This window comes from Pleurodeles waltl, chromosome 1_2 (genome assembly GCF_031143425.1).
Source record: "Pleurodeles waltl isolate 20211129_DDA chromosome 1_2, aPleWal1.hap1.20221129, whole genome shotgun sequence".
NCBI lineage: Eukaryota > Metazoa > Chordata > Amphibia > Caudata > Salamandridae > Pleurodeles > Pleurodeles waltl.
The window spans coordinates 937,629,627-937,649,485 of record NC_090437.1 but is presented as its reverse complement, the minus strand read 5'-3'; positions in this window follow the sequence as shown (position 1 = coordinate 937,649,485).

Here is a 19,859-nt window from a genome sequence, read left to right as displayed (position 1 = left end):
GGCTGGCGGTGACCTCCTGGGCAGCTGGGCTGGGGCTGCGGTGGCCTCCTGGGCAGCGGGGATGATGGCGGTCTTCTCCGCCGTGCTACTCTTCCCAGACTTGCCGGGTTTCTTGTGGCCCTTCCCCACCTTGGAATGTGTCACAGCTGACTCCACACTCCCAATGGGACCCCTGGGAGCGGCTTTGGTGGCTGGAGTCTTCCCCCTCTCCCGCCGGGCACTGGCCAACTTCTGATGCTTCACAGGTGGGGGACGGGCTGTGCTGTGGCTCCGTGCCACAATGGCTGTCCTGGTGGCCGGTGCACTCCACATACCGATGACAACAGGCACCACTGGTCCTGGAGATGTTGTGGCTGAGGTGCTACTTCGTGACCTATGAGATGGACGTGGTGGGGGAGGTATGGGAAAAAGGTCAAGGGTGGACAGGAAAGTTTTTTGGACACACTGGGACGGGTAGCTGGAGGGGGTTTGGGAGTGGAGGAAGAGGTGGTGGTACTAGGAGGTGTACGTTTGGTGACTTTGGGTGAAGGTGCATGCGCTGGAGGCTGTCGTGATGTGGATGGCTGTTGGATGGGTGTGTGCCTGCGTTTGTGTATCTTGGGAGGGGGTGTCACAGACACACTGGGAGAGGACACAGGGGATGTGTGAATGGTAGTGGGGGGGTGACTGCACGTGAGCGGGGTGTGCTGGTGGGTGTGCTGGTAAGGGACGTAGTGGCTGTAGAGGTAGTGCATGCAGGTGTGAGTGTAGACGAGACTGGGAGGGAGGAGGGAGACGACGAGGAGGGGGACACAGTGGAGGCAGTGGATGTTGGTGTGTCTGCATGTGTGTGTTGCTTGATTGAGTGCCTGTGGGATGTGTGGTGCTTATGTTTGCCTGAGCCTCTCTTGTGTGTTGGGGTGTGTGCAGGCTGGTCTGATGGTGTGCTTGGGATAGGCAGAGGTACAGGGGATTGGGTCAGGGTGGAGGAATTTGGAGGGGGGAGGCTAGAGATGGGGACAATGGCTGCCATCAGTGCTGAGGCCAGAGTCTGAAAAGTTTGGTGAAGGGCCGCCTGACCAGAATCAATGCCCTCCAGGATGCATTGGTTTGTTGCAACTGCCTTTCTACACCCTGGATGGCATTCAAAATGGTAGACTGCCCAACAGTGAGGGACCTGAAGAGGTCAATGGCCTCCTCACTGAGGGCAGCAGGGGTGACTGGGGCAAGGCCTGAGGTGCCTGGGGCGAAGGCGATGCCCACCCTCCTGGGTGAGCGGGCACGGGGCAAAGCCTGAGGGGCTGCTGGAAGGGCGGTGCTGGTAGGGGGGCTGGCAGCTGTACCTGTAGATGCAGGGGACACAGATGTTGCCACCACCACAAGGGAGCTCCCATCAGAGGACGAGTCTGTGTCGCGGGTCTCAGCTCCTGTCCCCGCCGTGGAGCTCCCCTCGCCCTCCGTCCCACAGGTGAATTCAGACTCCGTAGTATCGCCCTCCATGGCCATGTGGGATGCAGCTCCTTTGTGCTCCGGTGCCACTGCCCCTCAGCCTGATGATGCTAATGCACACAAGAACAGGGAGACCACAAAAAGCGGGGGGGAACAGAAGAAAGACATGTTGAGTGCATGGATTACCGCTACCGTTGGCGGACACGACAGTCACAGAAGGCCCCTGCACTATGCCGCGCTCTTGGGCTCCACTGTTCAATTCCTGGGAAATGGCCTACAAGGCTATGGACGACATCTGCACACATAGATGACACGGGCATGATGTAGGAAAGTACCATCTTGCCTGGCATGTTAGCCCCATATTTCACTGTATATATGTTGTTTTAGTTGTATGTGTCACTGGGACCCTGCCAGCCAGGGCCCCAGTGCTCATAAGTGTGCCCTATATGTGTTACCTGTGTTATGACTAACTGTCTCACTGAGGCTCTGCTATCCAGAACCTCAGTGGTTATGCTCTCTCATTTTCTTTCCAAATTGTCACTAAGAGGCTAGTGACCAATTTCACCAATTTACATTGGCATACTGGAACACCCTTATAATTCCCTAGTATATGGTACTGAGGTACCCAGGGTATTGGGGTTCCAGGAGATCCCTATGGGCTGCAGCATTTCTTGTGCCACCCATAGGGAGATCTGACAATTCTTACACAGGCCTGCCCTTGCAGCCTGAGTGAAATTACGTCCACGTTATTTCACAGCCATTTACCACTGCACTTAAGTAACTTATAAGTCACCTATATGTCTAACCTTTACCTGGTAAAGGTTGGGTGCTAAGTTACTTAGTGTGTGGGCACCCTGGCACTAGCCAAGGTGCTCCCACATTGTTCAGGGCAAATTCCCCGGACTTTGTGAGTGCGGGGACACCATTACACGCGTGCACTATACATATGTCACGCGAATGTATAGCGTCACAATGGTAACTCCGAACATGGCCATGTAACATGTCTAGACTGCATTGCTGGGAACTGCGTGTTTTGCAGCTACTCCGGCTCCTGTGCACTCTTCCAGGATTTCCTTTGTGCACAGCCAAGCCTGGGTCCCCGGCACTCCAACCTGCAGTGCACGACCTCCTGAGTTGTCCTCTGGCGTCGTGGGACCCTCTTTTGTGACTTCGGGTGAGCTCCGGTTCACTCCACTTCGTAGTGCCTGTTCCAGCACTTCTGCGGGTGCTGCTTGCTTCTGAGAGGGCTCCTTGTCTTGCGGGGTGCCCCCTCTGTCCCCTCACGCAATTGGCTACATCCTGGTCCCTCCTGGGCCACAGCAGCATCCAAAAACCCTAACCGCGACCCTTGCAGCTAGCAAGGCTTGTTTGCTGTCTTTCTGCACGGAAATACCTCTGTACGACTCTTCACGACGTGGGACATCCGTCCTCCAAAGGGGAAGTTTCTAGCCTTTGTCGTTCTTGCAGAATCCACAGCTTCTACCATCCAGTGACAGCTTCTTTGCACCCACAGCTGGCATTTCCTGGGCATCTGCCCACTCCCGACTTGATCGTGACTTTTGGACTTGGTCCCCTTGTTCCACAGGTACTCTCGTCGGGAAATCCATTGTTGTTGCATTGCTGGTGTTGGTCTTCCTTGCAGAATTCCCCTATCACGACTTCTGTGCTCTTTGGGGAACTTAGGTGCACTTTGCACCCACTTTTCAGGGTCTTGGGGTGGGCTATTTTTTAACCCTCACAGTTTTCTTACAGTCCCAGCGACCCTCTACAAGGTCACATAGGTTTGGGGTCCATTTGTGGTTTGCATTCCACTTCTAGAGTATATGGTTGTGTTGCCCCTATCCCTATGTGCCCCCATTGCATTCTATTGTGACTATACATTGTTTGCACTGTTTTCTATTGCTATTACTGCATATTTTGGTATTGTGTACATATATCTTGTGTATATTTGCTATCCTCATACTGAGGGTACTCACTGAGATACTTTGGCATATTGTCATAAAAATAAAGTACCTTTATTTTTAGTATATCTGTGTATTGTGTTTTCTTATGATATTGTGCATATGACACTAGTGGTACTGTAGGAGCTTCACTTGTCTCCTAGTTCAGCCTAAGCTGCTCTGCTAAGCTACCTTTTCTATCAGCCTAAGCTGCTAGACACCCCTCTACACTAATAAGGGATACCTGGGCCTGGTGTAAGTACCCCTTGGTACTCACTACAAGCCAGTCCAGCCTCCTACACATGAATAGCTGTACTTGGCACTCTACAGAGGTGGGGTGGGGTGGGGTGCCACATGGCCTGCCTTACGGAGGGGCCTTGCCTATGGAACTTGCCCTGCCTTAGGGAAACCCACAGCCCACCTCCCCCACCCAGAAACCTCCACTGCGCGCAAAGTCAGCAGAATGAGAGTGTACTCACCCCCTTGTGTCTGCTGTGATGCCCTCAATCGCCCATCCAACTCCGTGTAGGCCACCGCCAGGATCCTGAACATCAGGGGGGTCATGGTGCGACGGGCACCCCTCCCACATTGGGAGGCCATCTCCAGATGAGTCTCCGCCATCTTCTTGCTCCAGCGGCGAATGTCCTCCCATCTTTTCCGGCAGTGGGTGCTCCGTCTGTGGTAGACCCCCAGGGTCCGGACGTCCTTGGCGATGGCACGCCAAATATCTTTCTTCTGGTGGGCGCTGACCTACATGAAATGTACAGGGGAAAAAGAGAAGTCATTACCAACTGCACCGTCAAAGTGATTGGACCCCATCCCTACCCTTGCCATGTGGCACATGCATTCACCGTCTTTCATGCATGCAGCACTCTGCCCCCTTCCTTCTTACATCCAGCCCTCTCCACACAGGCTAAGCCCATACAACATGCTCACTGTGTACTTACCTGTTTGTCTGGAGGACCATGGAGTAGTTGGTACTGGGGGAGGACCCCGTCCACGAGTTTCTCCAACTCCTCCAATGTGAAGGCAGGAAACCTTTCCCCAGATGCACAAGCCATTGTCTCTTCCAGACCGAGGTCACATCAGCACTTGCAGTGTAGGTCCTCTCCTGTCGAAGATCAGGTATCGAGTGATTGATCAGATAGAAAATGGCGGTCAGGTCTGCGGCTGTGCGTACCGTTACCGCCGGCGTACATCGTTATTGGCTCCTGGGACCCATAGGGTCCAATGTTAACCAATGCAGCATTGCGCCGCTGTCTTCGACTGCCTACCGCAACTGTGTAGAATGCCAGTGCAGTTATCTCACATCCCATTGTCCCACCTTAGAGGTCAGGCAGCCACCATTTCAGGGGCCCACATGGCTTCATTTTCAACTGCGTCACACAGACCTAGGCCTAGACTCAACACACATACATGCCACCTTTTTGTGTATGGATGGTGTTCTGTGTAAACTGTGGGTAAATACCTCTGAGTTGTTTGACTCTGTGCTCGCTGTTGTCCTTCATAGGCACCGTCCGCTGGGACATGTGAGGAGATGGCGGCATCCTCCGGTGTAACGACCGATGGTGGACCTGTCGACAATGGAGGACGACATTTGATTATCACCTACAGGCTTGACCGTGCCACAATCCAGGAACTGTGTACCCAGTTGGAGCCAGACCTGATGCCAGCAATCCACCATCCCAAAGGAATCCCCCCTCAAGTGCAGGTGCTGTCAGTGCTCCATTTCCTTGCAAGTGGCTCATTTCAAACAACTGTAGCCATGGCATCAGGGATGTCCCAGCCTATGTTTTCCAACGTATTGTCCAGAGGGTTGTCTGCCCTTCTGAAACACATGCGGAGCTACATCATTTTCCCTCAGGTGAAGGAGTTGCCTACAGTGAAAGGTGATTTCTATGCCCTGGGACATATCCCCAACATCATAGGTGCCATTGATGGGACCCATGTGGCTTTGGTCCCCCCCCCCACAGGAGTGAACAGGTGTACAGAAACCGGAAGAGTTATCATTCTATGAATGTACAGATGGTATGTCTGGCAGACCAGTACATCTCCCATGTGAATGCCATGTTCCGTGGCTCAGTGCATGACGCCTACATCCTCCGGAATAGCAGCATCCTTTATGTGATGGGTCAACTCCAGAGGCACCGTGTGTGGCTATTAGGTGAGCACCTGGAAGCAAGTCATTTGGAATGGTTGTCTGGGTCTGGAGTTATCCCTACAGGTTAGTGTGTGTCTAACAGTTGTCCCTCGCCATTTGCAGGTGACTCTGGTTACCCCAACCTGTCATGGCTATTGACCCTAGTGAGGAATCCCAGGACAAGGGCAGAGGAACGCTACAATGAGGCCCAAGGAGGGTGATCGAGCGGACCTTCGGCCTCCTGAAGGCCAGGTTCAGGTGCCTCCATATGACAGGTGGATCCCTATTCTACTCACCAAAGAAGGTGTGCCAGATCATCGTGGCCTGCTGTATGCTTCACAACTTGGCTTTGCGACGACAGGTGCCTTTTCTGCAGGAGGATGGTCCAGATGGCGGTGTTGTGGCAGCTGTGGAGCCTGTGGACAGTGATGAGGAGGAAGCAGAGGAAGAAGACATGCACAACAGGGACTCAGTGATCCTGCAATATTTCCAGTGAGACACAGGTAGGAATACAAACCTGCCTACTACATGTACTTTAACACTACTACCTCTCTCCTGTCTGTCGTTTTCACCCAGTGTATGGTCACTGAGTTGTCACTTTCCCTTACAATTTCACAGATGTGGGTCCCACTGTGTGACATCTGCTTAGATTCCTCATGGACTAGAGCTGTGTGACATAGCTATGTTGACATTACTATTTTAAAAACATTTTAGTATTGTAAGTGCTAATACACTATTTCGAAATCACAGACAGACTTGTTACCCCCACTTTTGGCCTGTGAGTATATGTCAGGGTGTTTTTACTGTCTCACTGGGATCCTGTTAGCCAGGGCCCAGTGCTCATAGTGAAAACCTTATGTTGTCAGTATGTTTGACATGTGTCACTGGGATTCTGCTAGCCAGGACCACAGTGCTCATAAGTTTGTGGCCTATATGTGTTCCCTGTGTGGTGCCTAACTGTATCACTGCTAATCAGAACCTCAGTGTTTATGCTCTCTCTGCTTTTAAAATTGTCACTGCAGGCTAGTGGAACACTCATTGGACACTGGAACACCCTTATAATTCCCTAGTATATGGTACCTAGGTACCCAGGGATTTGGGGTTCCAAGAGATCCCTATGGGCTGCGGCATTTCATTTGCCACCCATAGGGAGCTCAGACAATTCTTACACAGGACTGCCACTGCAGCCTGAGTGAAATAACGTCCACGTTATTTCACAGCCATTTTACACTGCACATAAGTAACTTATACGTCACCTATATGTCTAACCCTCACTTAGTGAAGGTTAGGTGCAAAGTTACTTAGTGTGTGGGCACCCCGGCAGTAGCCAAGGTGCCCCCACATTGTTCAGGGCAAATTCCCTGGACTTTGTGAGTGCGAGGACACCATTACACGCATGCACTACATATAGGTCAATACCTATATGTGGCATCACAATGGTAACTCTGAACATGGCCATGTAACATGTCTAAGATGATGGAATTGTCACCCCAATACCATTCTGGTATTGGGGGGACAGTTCCATGCATCCCCGGGTCTCCAGCATAGAGCCCGGGTACTGCCAAACTAACTTTCCGTGGTTTTCACAGCAGCTACCGCTGCTGCCAACCCTCAGACAGGTTTCTGCCCCCCTGGGGCCTGGGCAGCCCAGTCCCAGGAAGGCAGAACAAAGGATTTTCTCTGCGAGAGGGTGTTACATCCTCTCCCTTTGGAAATAGGTGTGAAGGGCCTGGGAGGAGTAGCCTCTCCTGGCCTCTGGTAATGCTTTGAAGGGCACAAATGGTGCCCTCCTTGCATAAGCCAGTCTATACCAGTTCAGGGATCCCCTCATCCCTGCTCTGGCGCGAAACTGGATAAAGGAAAGGGGAGTGACCAGGGGAGGAGCCCAGAGCTCCTCCAGTGTGTCCCAGACCTCTGCCATCTTGGATGCAGAGGTGTGAGGGCACAATTGACAGCTCTGAGTGGCCAGTGCCAGCAGGTGACATCAGAGACCCCTCCTGATAGGTGCTTACCTTTCTCTGTAGCCAATCCTCCTTTGAGGGCTATTTAGGGTCTCTCCTGTGGGTATCTCACCAGATAACGAATGCAAGAGCTCACCAGAGTTCCTCTGCGCTTCCCTCTTTGACTTCTGCCAAGGATCGACCGCTGACTGCTCCAGGACGCCTGCAGAACCACAACAAAGTAGCAAGAAGACTACCAGCAACATTGTAGCGCCTCATCCTGCTGGCTTTCTCAACTGTTTCCTGGTGGTGCATGCTCTGAGGGCTGTCTGCCTTCACCCTGCACTGGAAGCCAAGAAGAAATCTCCTGTGGGTCGACGGAATCTTCCTCATGCCAACACAGGCACTAAACTTCTGCATCACCAGTCCTCTGGGTCCCCTCTCATCCTGACGAGAGTGGTCCCTGGAACACAGGAGCTGGGTCCAAGTGTCCCCGACAGTCCAGTGGCCCTTCTGTCCAAATTTGGTGGAGGTAAGTCTTTGCCTCCCCACGCCAGACAGTAATCCTGTGTAGTGTGTGAACTGCAGCTGCTCGGGCTTCTGTGCACTTTTGCAAGACTTCCTTTGTGCACAGCCTAGCCCACGTCCCCAGCACTCCGTCCTGCATTGCCCAACTCACTGAGTTGGCCTCAAACGTCGTGGGACCCTATTTTGTTGTTCTGAGTCGACTGTCATCCTCAGATCTTCTAAGTGCCTGTTCAGGTGCTTCTGCGGGTGCTGTCTGCTTCAGCGTGGGCTCCATGTGTTGCTGAGTGCCCCCTCTGTCCCCTCCTCCAAGGGGCGACCTCCTGGTCCTTCCTGGGCCCTGACAGCGCCCACAATCCTCAACCGCGACTCTTGCAGCTAGTAAGGCTTGTTTGCAGTTTTTCTGCATGGAAACAACTCTGCATCCTCCAGCATGCCGTGCGTCATCTTCTGACAAAAGGAGACATTCCTGGCACCTACCGTTGTTGCTGAATCTTTGGCTTCTTCCACCCGGAGGCAGCCCTTTTGCACCTTCATCCGGGGATTAGTGGGCTCCTGCCCCCCCGGACACTTGTGTGACTCTTGGACTTGGTCCTCTTCCTTTATAGATCCTCAGGTCCAGGAATCCATCTTCAGTGTTTTGCAGTCAGTTTCTGGGGTAGTAGGTTAACTTTATTCCTACTTTTCAGGGTCTTGGGGTGGGGTATCTTGGCCACCCTTAGTGTTTGCTTACACTCCCAGCGACCCGGTACACACTACACTAGGCCTGGGGTCCATTTGTGGTTCGCATTCTACTTTTGGAGTATATGGTTTGTGTTGCCCCTAGGCCTATTCTTACCTATTGCATTCTATTGTGTTCTACAGTGTTTGCACTACTTTTCTAACTGTTTACTTACCTGATTTTGGTTGTGTGTGTATATTTTGTGTATATTACTTACCTCCTAAGGGAGTATATCCTCTGAGATAATTTTGGCATATTGTCACTAAAATAAAGTACCTTTATTTTTAGTAACTCTGAGTATTGTGTTTTCTTGTGATATAGTGCTAAGTGATATAAGTGGTATAGTAGGAGCTTTGTATGTCTCCTAGTTCAGCCTAAGCTGCTCTGCTATAGCTACCTCTATCAGCCTAAGCTGCTAGAACACCTCTGATCTACTAATAAGGGATAACTGGACCTGGCACAAGGTGTAAGTACCACAAGGTACCCACTATAAGCCAGGCCAGCCTCCTACAAGACCTCATAATTAAACCTAATCATCTGAGAACAAACTCTAATTCTTTAAACGTTTCAGAGTCCAATACTTGCTATCTTTTCTATGCCCAAGCTTAAAATGTAATTGTTTTGCAAAATCTATTGGACCCTGTTAAGGGTTCCTATGTGGGATACTGATCTGCATAATTATAACCTGTCTAGTGTTTCACACTTGGATTTCTCAATAGAGGGGAACACAGGGTTTGATTTTATCAGCTAGAAAATATCATCACTCATGAATTGCAAGTGTAGCTCCATCCAACCATTACATTAAAAGGAGAGCTTGGTATATCCTCTCTGCCTCACTGGCCTCTTGCTTCTGTTTACCATTAGCACAGAGCAGGTGATAAATGGAAGGGTATTTGTCCCATGTTATTTTCCATTCTCGGGCAAATGCTTGTGATTGCTGACTTTTTCATCAGGAAGTTGTTCAGCGACTGAAATTAGCACCAAATTTCAGCTCAGAGTATATTTCCAAATTTTACCTCTGGAATTGCAACATGCACAATGTTAGATAACAGGTTCAATTATCACTGACTGTATTTGCTTTCCACAAAGTCAAAGGACATGATTCACAAACAGTTGTACATTTACACCAAGAGTAGTACCATTATGAACTGGTGAAGACGTATTACTTGTGATCTTTACTACTTTTGGGAATTCAATGGCATAGGTGGCTGAAAAACTGGACCAGGCATTGGTTTCCAATCATTCTACAGGGTATATCATATGTGTCAGGCTTCAATTTCTCCAATGTTGTGTCATACTCTTTGTATAATTCTACAATGGGGAAAGAAGTCATGATATGCAATTTCAGCCTGGTTTGTTTGCATTTTTCCATTGAGAAACTGCCACACAGAAAAGGCATTTTCTTTACACAATTTCCATGTTTGGAGATTGTAGAAAAATGCCCTTTTTGCCTGATTACCTGCATATTTTGATAGCTCTTGTTGCTGTTTTTTTTACACTGCACACTAGGACACTGTTGTACGCACCTTATTGCTATATTTAATTTACCTATATGTCCCTCGTATATGCTACAAAGGTGTACCTAGAGCCAGAAAGTTAAACGTCCCTAGTGGACTGTAACACATAGTGTGTCACCACTAAAATGACAAATGAAAAATCTTATCTTTAGGCCTGCCTCTCCAGCTTGGGAATGCAGTTTTAAACCTTAAACTTGTCCCAGTCTAGAGTGACTAGTTGCCCACGTTTCACCCTTTGAGGTTTTTGGTGCTATTTTTATGTAAAACTCCAAAATTCATATCTCTGGTTTCCCTTACTGAATTTCTGTTGATTTCATGTCAATGAGCTCATTAAGATTTTGTTTATTTTGACCAATTGAAGTGGAATTGTTATTAAGTTGTGTTTTTGACATTTTAACTGTTTTGGCACGTCTAAGTGGTTCACACATTTTCTTAAGTTAAACCTGTCTGCTCTATGCCATAACTGCTAGGAGTTAATTACTGGAACCTTTACCAGACCTAACAAAGTTAGTCCCATTGTTACTAGTGGTGGACTACCATCCAGCCCAACTAATAATCCAGTTTCTAATATGAGGTGATCATTTCTCCTTCGAATTCTGGAATGGGAGGTACTCAAAACGTTTGCTGAAGCAACACTGTGATCATATTCAGGGTAGGACATTTTCACAACTGAGTTTGTGCATGTCCACCAAGTAACAAGTTCCTTATCATTTACAAAACCTCAAAGACAAGCCTCAACTTTGTCTGCCTACTCACCATTCATGTGGCATTTGGTATTTCAGATATGGCAGATAAATCTGCAGTACTAACTTCATTTACTACATATCTACATATCACCAGTGAGGAGACAGAGGAAGACAGCTCCAGAGCCATCTAGGTAGTCTTGTTTGAAGACATAATAAAACACATGGTGCTGAATATAAACAAACAGATATATAGGAAAGTCCTCACAGAACTGAAAGTGTTTTGGAAGGGAATAATCATCAGTGATTGAACTCAGAGTTTTGCGATAAAAGGACATTGAACTCTCACCTGCTCTGGGTCGTATGAATTATCATAGGGTTCACCCTATACCAAAGGCTTAAATCTTCAGTGATGGTGGGCTTACGAGAAGAACAGAGTTTTTATAGCAGTCTGGACTCTGTCTTAAAAATAACTCAAGTGTTTGACAATTGCTTCCTCACTTTTAAGGAGATCTGTGTATGTGTGCAGTATGCCTTCATGTACATTTCCTTGTTGCAAACTTGAAAAGTTTTTTTTAAAATAAAACTATTCATATTTTCTTTGGGACTAATTACGATCTTTATAAACACCCACCGATTAACTACCATTACTTTGGCATGCAGTGTTTTTATCAGGTGTATACCCACTATTTGCGTAATTCAAAAATGGAATCTTACACTTGGTAGTAGGCTAACCACTTTCTTGGCAAAAGTATGTGCACAGTTTTACGATTCTGCACTCTCTATACTTATGTGTGTGGGATTTTCTGCATCTAGAGAATTTGCAGTCAGAGCTCAAAACTCCTCACACATAACAATACGGAGCACAGAGGCTTACAACTCTGCATGTAGTTTATGAATTGCATTTTGTAATACGTTTTGTAGTACTAAAAAACATACACAATGCAGTTTACCTATGCCCTTTGTTTGGCAATTATTCCTGCATTATTGCATGAGATGATCTTATGTGTGCTAGAACAATGAGTACAAATGTTAAGACTGGGACTTAATCAGTTTTATTTTATTTGAATATAAGTTTATAATTTTAGGTGGAACATAGTTGGCCTGCTGTCAATCAACCCAACTCATGTCTTTGTGCATTCTAGCTTTCCTATTACACACCATCAACCTCTTCAAATGTCATTCACAATATGCTTTTTGTGCTATTTGGATTTACTCATATTTATAATGGTAGTGGAAAGACACGGCGTTATGTCTATTATTACTCTATAGTCCCGCAGTGCAGGAAAATAAGTTACATTTGATTGGTACTTTGGGCTATGCATGCTGATGCTGTCCATGGTTAATAAGAAAGTGGATGGACACATTCCCTACTGGTCCCATTCCCTTTTTACCTTGTCATGGGAATTGGGGTTTTTGTCCAACATATATTCAAAGCACAAATGCTGGGCTTAGAGAAGGAACTAAAAGTTTACATTTTGCCCAACAGTTCTCTAAAGAGTTTTCTCTAAACATCTGACTTTGTTAATATCTATTCCATTTGGTCACTCTGGAAACTTCGGGGCCTACTTACAAGCCCCTTGAGCCTCTGGTGCATCACTTTTTATATGGGAAAAGGTGATCCACTGGCGGCACACAGGGCTTTTAAATAAGCCCCTTAGTGCCATTGGCCGGGCCCCCATGAATGGTGGAAAGAGAGTTGTGGAGTACTTCTTTTAAGTAGGTTCAAAAACATAATTATGCACCTGTGACATGATGGTGTGGGTCTGACCAAACATGGGCTCATCTCCTTATTTTGAACGTACCTATGGGCATGTTAGTCATACATGTTACTTGTATAAATCAACATGTTAAAAACAATATGAATTCTCATACATTGCTAATATCCGCTTTACTTAGGCAATATTCTCCAAGGAGCAGGGCAATAGTATTGAGTGGGGTGCCGTCACACTACAGTTGAGGGACCTAATCTGCCTCAGTCAGTACATAATTAGGAGCACCCACTCCCTAAGATGTTACTACTATTGTAAATCAGACCCTTACAATTTGCAGTAGAATTCCCATTGTACTGTTAGGTGTTCACTTTTTTAATAAGAATCTTGGTGGAGGTATACAAGAAAGACAGTTGGTGGATTTCCATGGTGATAAGGCTACTACAGATTTATCTCATTGAAAGGCTATGCGGTGAAAATGGAGGTTTACAAAAAGGTGCATAAAGAAAGGTTGATAACACATTTTAGTTACAATGCAAACCAGGTGATCACAAACTAATTTTAAGATTTGGTTAAGTTTTAGGATGATGTCACTACCTGAAAAATGCAGACTCTCTGCTGGGACTTGATAAACCATGTTCAAGAGAAACATTGATTTCCTCACAAGATGTTCTCATGGAAATGAAGATAAGTGGTCTAGAAGTTAAAATAAGTAAACATTTTATAAAAACTCAAATTTCAACTATCCTAACAAAAAATTACTTTCTTGGCCATGAGAGAATAAAGGCTGATAAAACATGATGGGTATCCTTGCTGTTGCCTAAATAAACACTGTTGCCTAAATAAAAACTTTGCACTGTTGACACATATGTGCTTGTGCCTTGGTGTTTCTTTTGGACACTGTCAAATTCGAGAGGTTATGGGGTTTCCCCTGCTTGTCAGCGCGAGCTGTCATGCCAAGCGGTCAGGAGAACTGTAGGAAATTAGTTGTTGGGATCATATATATCTTACCTAGTGGTGGTTGCCACTAGGTGGTTAAAATTAGGGTCACGTTTCCATAGTAAATGTGTTTTATGACTTGCCTATATCTTTGCCACCATTTGACAATGATCACAAAAGTTTCCCCAAAAAGTGCCGGAAAGTTTTGGGGTGATTCATCAATTTGGGGCTGAGAAAAAAGGGAGTAAAAAAAGTTTTGTTTCCCTTGTTCATTCCCAATGGACCTGTGAACAAAGCTACAGCCCGAACCACTGGACGGAATTACACCCTTCAAGGAGTTACTGATGGCCCTGGGGACTGTCACCCCCCGGCTCCTGCTATGTACTGGAGTGCCCACTCCTGGGACGTAGCTGTTTGCTGTGGCTTGGCTGTAGCTTTGATAGCTGTAATGAAGTCACAGCAAACATAACTCCACAGACCCACTCAGACACTTATGCACCCACTCACTGACTCACTCAGACCTTCTTGCATGCACTCACAGCCTCAGTCATACCCTCACACATCCACTCACAGACAAACTCAGACACTCAGGCACCCACTCACAGACCCACTCAGACTCTCACACACCCACTCACAGACCCACTGAAGCCCTCATGCGCCCGCTCACAGGCCTGAGCACACACTGACGCACCCACTAAAACACCGATGTATGCACTGTCACACCCACAGAAACACTGTCACAGCCACTCTCACCCTCAGATACACCCTCTCACATCTATTTTCACACCCAGAGAGGCCATGGCCAACTCCCACCACGCATGGCATAAGGGCTGTGTGTAGCGTGTGGTTGGGTGGTTAGGGGAGTTGGCCGCAGGGAATGGCCACAGGCCACGCCCTAATGTAAACCCCCACCACGCACGGTCAAAGGCTGTGCACGGCAGTAGTTGGATTAACGCATAGTAGTAAAAATAATTTTACATTATAAAAAACATAGATGTTCATTGAAAAAACATAGGTTACAGGGACATTATTGTTAGGAAAAGGAGTTAAAAAAACCTTAGAAATTCACTTAAAAAAACAAAGTTACAGGAACTTTATAGTTAGGTTATGATTTTACTCGCACACAACCAAGGAGTTATTTCAAGCAACTATAACTTGCAGTGCAAGGTAATTATATCTCATGCCCTCGCCATGCACTGCTAATTACCCCAGATAGTACAACATACATGACAACTATTATAACATCAAGAAAAATATCAATAAAATATTATACATTAAATTATTGGAGAAAAAACCGTGGATGGGGGATCATACTGAGAGAGAGAGAAAAGGAAAGATAATTATATTATAAGCTATCAAACTATATATCATACATTATTAATAAAGCCTAAATTAGTATTTACCATAAAAGAAGATAAAAAATAATAGAAATTCAGGCTGAAACTAAACTAACCAAACTTGCCAAAAATCAAATAATAAACAACTTTAACCAATAAAATCAGACAAATATGAATTAAATCAACAATAGAAAAGGCACATTCATTCAATCAACAAAATACTTCTGAATTACAAACGCTGCAAGATGAGAAAAATCTGCCAGATTCTGTGACCAGACCCCCTAAAGAAGGATTATATACATCTCAACCTACCTAACGAAGTAACTTCTATCTCTTTACATGTACTTCCTAAAAGGAACACTACAACTTGGAAAAGTGATAAGGTGCCAGAAAAAATTAAATATGACAAACCAGCAAAAAGATATTAAAAAGTATTTAAATTAAAAATATTGAAATATATGAACTCACCCCATTTGCGAGTACAAATAAACCTAACAACCTCAACCTCTATAAACTACCATCAAATTACTATCAAATAAACATTTAAAATACAACTGACACTTTTTTATCCAATCGAAAAGCAAGCATCTGGTTCACTTTAGAACACTTCTAACGGAAAAGCTGCAAAACAGGGTTAAACATCTAAAACGTGCATGCATGTAAGTATAAACAATAGAAGAATTTTAAATGTAAATAATTTACATACTTTAAAATATTGTATATATTTATAATATTAAACTACTTTCAGATACAATGACAGGGAGAGCCAAATATACAACATTGTAGAAAGTAAAGCAGTTAGTAAGTCACTGGGCTACTCCTAAAACTAAGAAAGTGCATCAACAGGAAATGTAATTTGGAAATGTGGCAGATATTATTCTGATTCATGCCATGGGAGCACCACTACAAAAGATGATGATATAATTCATGTAAGAGAGCACAACCACCCCCAAATGTAGCAGAAATAGAAGAGATATATTTTTGAATGAGAGAGGCAAGAGGCAAGCCCACAACAAAATCCTAAAAAAAATGCTGCCTAAAGTCCCCAAACAGATCTATGGCCAAACACCACATAAGCTCACTTTAAAAACATTTAATTGCACAAACTAAAAAGGGCACCAGTGATACTCCTCCTGTCCCTAGAAGATATGAAGACATATAAATGTCTGAACGCTTAACAATGAGACATTATGAGGAGCAAAACCTTTCTGTGGTAGTAAGATACTTAAATGATTTGAAGGATAGATATTAGTTGCTATTACTATCAGAATGAGATTTTAAATCTATGGAAGAACCTAATCATGCTAATATTTTACACACACATATCCGTAAGATGGTGGAGCATTTTAGGAGAATTTGTTGAATAATGCACTACTATAATACATTTAGGAGACAAGACATAATTTCATTACACTATTTTGTACTATGTCGGTTCTTAGCAATAATTGCAATTTAGAGTAGCTGTTCCGATAGCTACACAAAATGGGAACGTGTGGTGCCAAATAATTTGTTTTTGCATGTGAACGGTGTATTGTTTTGATCTTTTGAGTTTTAAATGTCAGACTTTGTATACAAATATTTTTTAATGCATTTTTACCTAACATTCTTGAAGAAGTGATGGTATCACAAAACACATGTTGTCTGTCAGCGAGGTAGCTAACCACTACAATTGACTAATAGAAAACCCATTATTCCAACAAAATGATGACCAACTAAGCCCTTTAAAGGAGTATTTTGGAGATTCTTGGGTTGGCAGACTGCATTTCTCCAGACACAAACCAAAGAATGTCAGGCATACTGAAATTTAAACCAGCCTGTTCTCCATAGCAGGGGTGCTGGCAGACATGGCCAACATCATGAGGGAGGCAACAGCACACCAGCGGGCCCCTACCACTAGCCAGTCATCTGAACAGCCCTTCCCTTCTGCTGCCGCTAGTAGCCAGGAGGCCCAGCCACAGTACTCACAGGCCACCAGCACCCCTCCACCTGCAGAAGGTGAACCACCCCCCAAACGTTCCCTGCAACCCAGACAGAAGGCACTTGCCAAGACCACCACCAGGAAATGAGACTCTCCTGATTGTCCCCCTTGTGACCCACTCTGTCACCTTGTCCACCTTGAACTGCCATTGTTCCCCCTCCTGTGTCCCCATGGACACTGCACCTGTGCTACAAACAGACTAGAACAATACCCTAGACTTGCCTCCATCATCACCCCATTCCATTGCACTTCCCCACCTATATTTTAGCACAACAATAAACACCTTTGGATAAAACTCGACTACTAGTATTTAATGTATTGCAAATTTGTATTGATTGAAATAGCTACAACCATTGAAAATAAACTACATAGAATGAGCAAAGAATAATGACCTGTTGCTGGCTGTTGTGATCACATCAGGACATTGTTGTCATATCACCAACATCTGTAAAATTAATATCCATAGGTATCAGTAAGAAGTGGAAAGAAGTGGGTAATGCCAGCATGGAAATGCCACACAGAATATACCAATAGTCATAGAAATGTAACGTTGTACTGTCTCACCGTGTGTCATTGGAAGTACTGATGTATCACCAATGTTCTGTTGTCCACATCCTCATCCTCTGCCTCCTCATTATCACTGTCCTCAGGGTCCATTGTTGCCACAGGGGTATCTTTAGTCTCCTCCTCCTGCAGAAAAGGTACATGGAGTCTGAGGGCCAGGTTGTGCAACATGCAGCATGCCACTACTATCTGGCAGACCTTCTCGGGAAAGTAGCACAGGGATCCACCTGTCAGATGGAGGCACCTGAACCTGGCCTTCAGGAGGCCAAAGGTCCTCTCAATGATCTTTCTGGTTCACCCATGTGCCTCATTATAACGTTCTTCTGCCCTTGCCCTGGCATTCCTCATAGGAGTCAGCAGCCATGATAGGTTTGGGTAACCAGAGTCACCTGCAAATATTGAGGGACAACACTTAGCTACACACTATCCTATATGGCCAACAACATGGGCAAACACCAACATATACTGGGAGGGAACCAAGGCTCACCTATTAACCACACCCTGTGCCTCTGTAGTTGGGCCATCATATTTGGAATGCTGCTATTCCTTAGGACAAAGGCATCATGCACCAGCCCAGGATACTTAGCATTGACATGGGAGATGTACTGGTCCGTCAGGCACACTATCTGCACATTCATGGAGTGGAAACTCCTATGATTCCTGAACACCTGTTCATTTTGCTGGGGGGGACAAATGCAATATGTGTTCCGTCAATCGCCCCAATTATATTGGGGATTTGTCCCATTGCATAAAAACCCTGCCTTCACAGTGGCCAAATCCTCCACCTGGGGGAAAGCAATGTAGCTGCCCATGTGTTTTATCAGGACAGACAAGACTCTTGCCAGCACTATAGAGAATATTGGCTGTGACATTCCTGCTGCCAAGCCCACTGTCACTTGGAAAGAACCAATTGTCAGGAAATGGAGCACTGATAGAACTTGCACAATAGGGGGGATCCCAGAGGGATGACGGATAGCTGAGATCAGGTCAGGTTCCAACTAGGCACACAGCTCTGTAATTGTGGTCCTGTCCAGTCTATAGGTGAGTATAATGTGCCTGTCCTCCAATGTAGCCAAGTCCATCAGGGGTCTGTACACAGGGGTATGTCTCCATCTCCTATTCATCTGCAGCGGTAGGTATCTAAGGGACATAAGAGTGAGTAGGCTGTCACAATATGAACAACTATACCACAACATCAGTCCACATCGTGCAATCATGTTTGGGGAAAGTGTAATTTAAAGGCATGTGCCTATATATCCTGTGATGCATGAATAATTGATTGGTCTGTTCACCCCCCCTGAAATGACGACCACCTGTCCTGTGTGGAGGGCCAGGTGGAAGTGAGGTAATTCGGCCGACTTTGGGCACAGTGGCAATAGGCGGTCGTGAACAGCCATGCAATTCCTCATTGGTTTATATTGGACCCTATAGGGTACAGTGGTCAATGGAGATCTACGATGGCGGTAACGGTATGCACAGCCGCGGATGTGACCACCATTTTCTATCTCAATCCTCACTTGTTTCCTGAGGAGAGGACCTACACTGTATGTGCTGCTGTGACCTGTGTCTGGAATCTGCCATGGGCCACATGACTGGTGAAAGGGCCCCAGCCTTCACTTCGGAGGAGTTGGAGCGACTGGTGGATGGGGTCCTACCCCAGTACAGACTGCTGTGTGGGCCTCCAGACCAACAGGTGAGTACACTGTGGGCACGATGCATGTGGCATGAATGCATGAAGTTGTGTGTCAAGGCATCGGTGTGAGGGGGTGGATGGATATCCTCTTAGTGGAGTAGATGTTGAGCGCTAGGCTATGTGTTTGCCAATGGTGATGCAAACAGGTATGGTGGGCCATTTGTATGACATGCTGGACTGTTTGTCTAATGGTGTTCTCCTGTCTGTATTGCCTCTGCAGCTCAGCGCCCATCAAAAGAAGGACTATGGTGTGCCATCGCCAAGGAGGTGCAGACCCTGGGGGTCTATGGCAGGCGGAGCACCCACTGTCGGAAATGGTGGGAGGACCTGAGACACTGGGCACGAAAGACCACAGAGGCTCAGCTGGTGATGGCCTCCAAACAAGAAAGGGGTGCCCATCGGACCCTGACCCCCTGATGGCCTGCATACTGGCAGTGGCCTACCCTGAGCTGGATGGGCACTTGAGGGCATCACAGCAGCCACAAGGGGGTGAGTACAGTGGCTATCATTTCAACTTATGACTTGTGGGTTGGTTATCTAGGTGGTGGTTGTGTGTCCTTGGGTGCCCCTAGGCCAGGCCAGACATAGCAGCATAGGTCCTCTGGTGGCTAAGGGTTTGAATGGAAAATACTGATTACCTAGCTTGTTATTATTCACTTCTATGCAGGGCTGCATGGGTCTCAGGTGTGCTTCAGTTGGCGGTGTGTGGCCCTCCTCATGCCTTGATGACTAGCCATTTCAC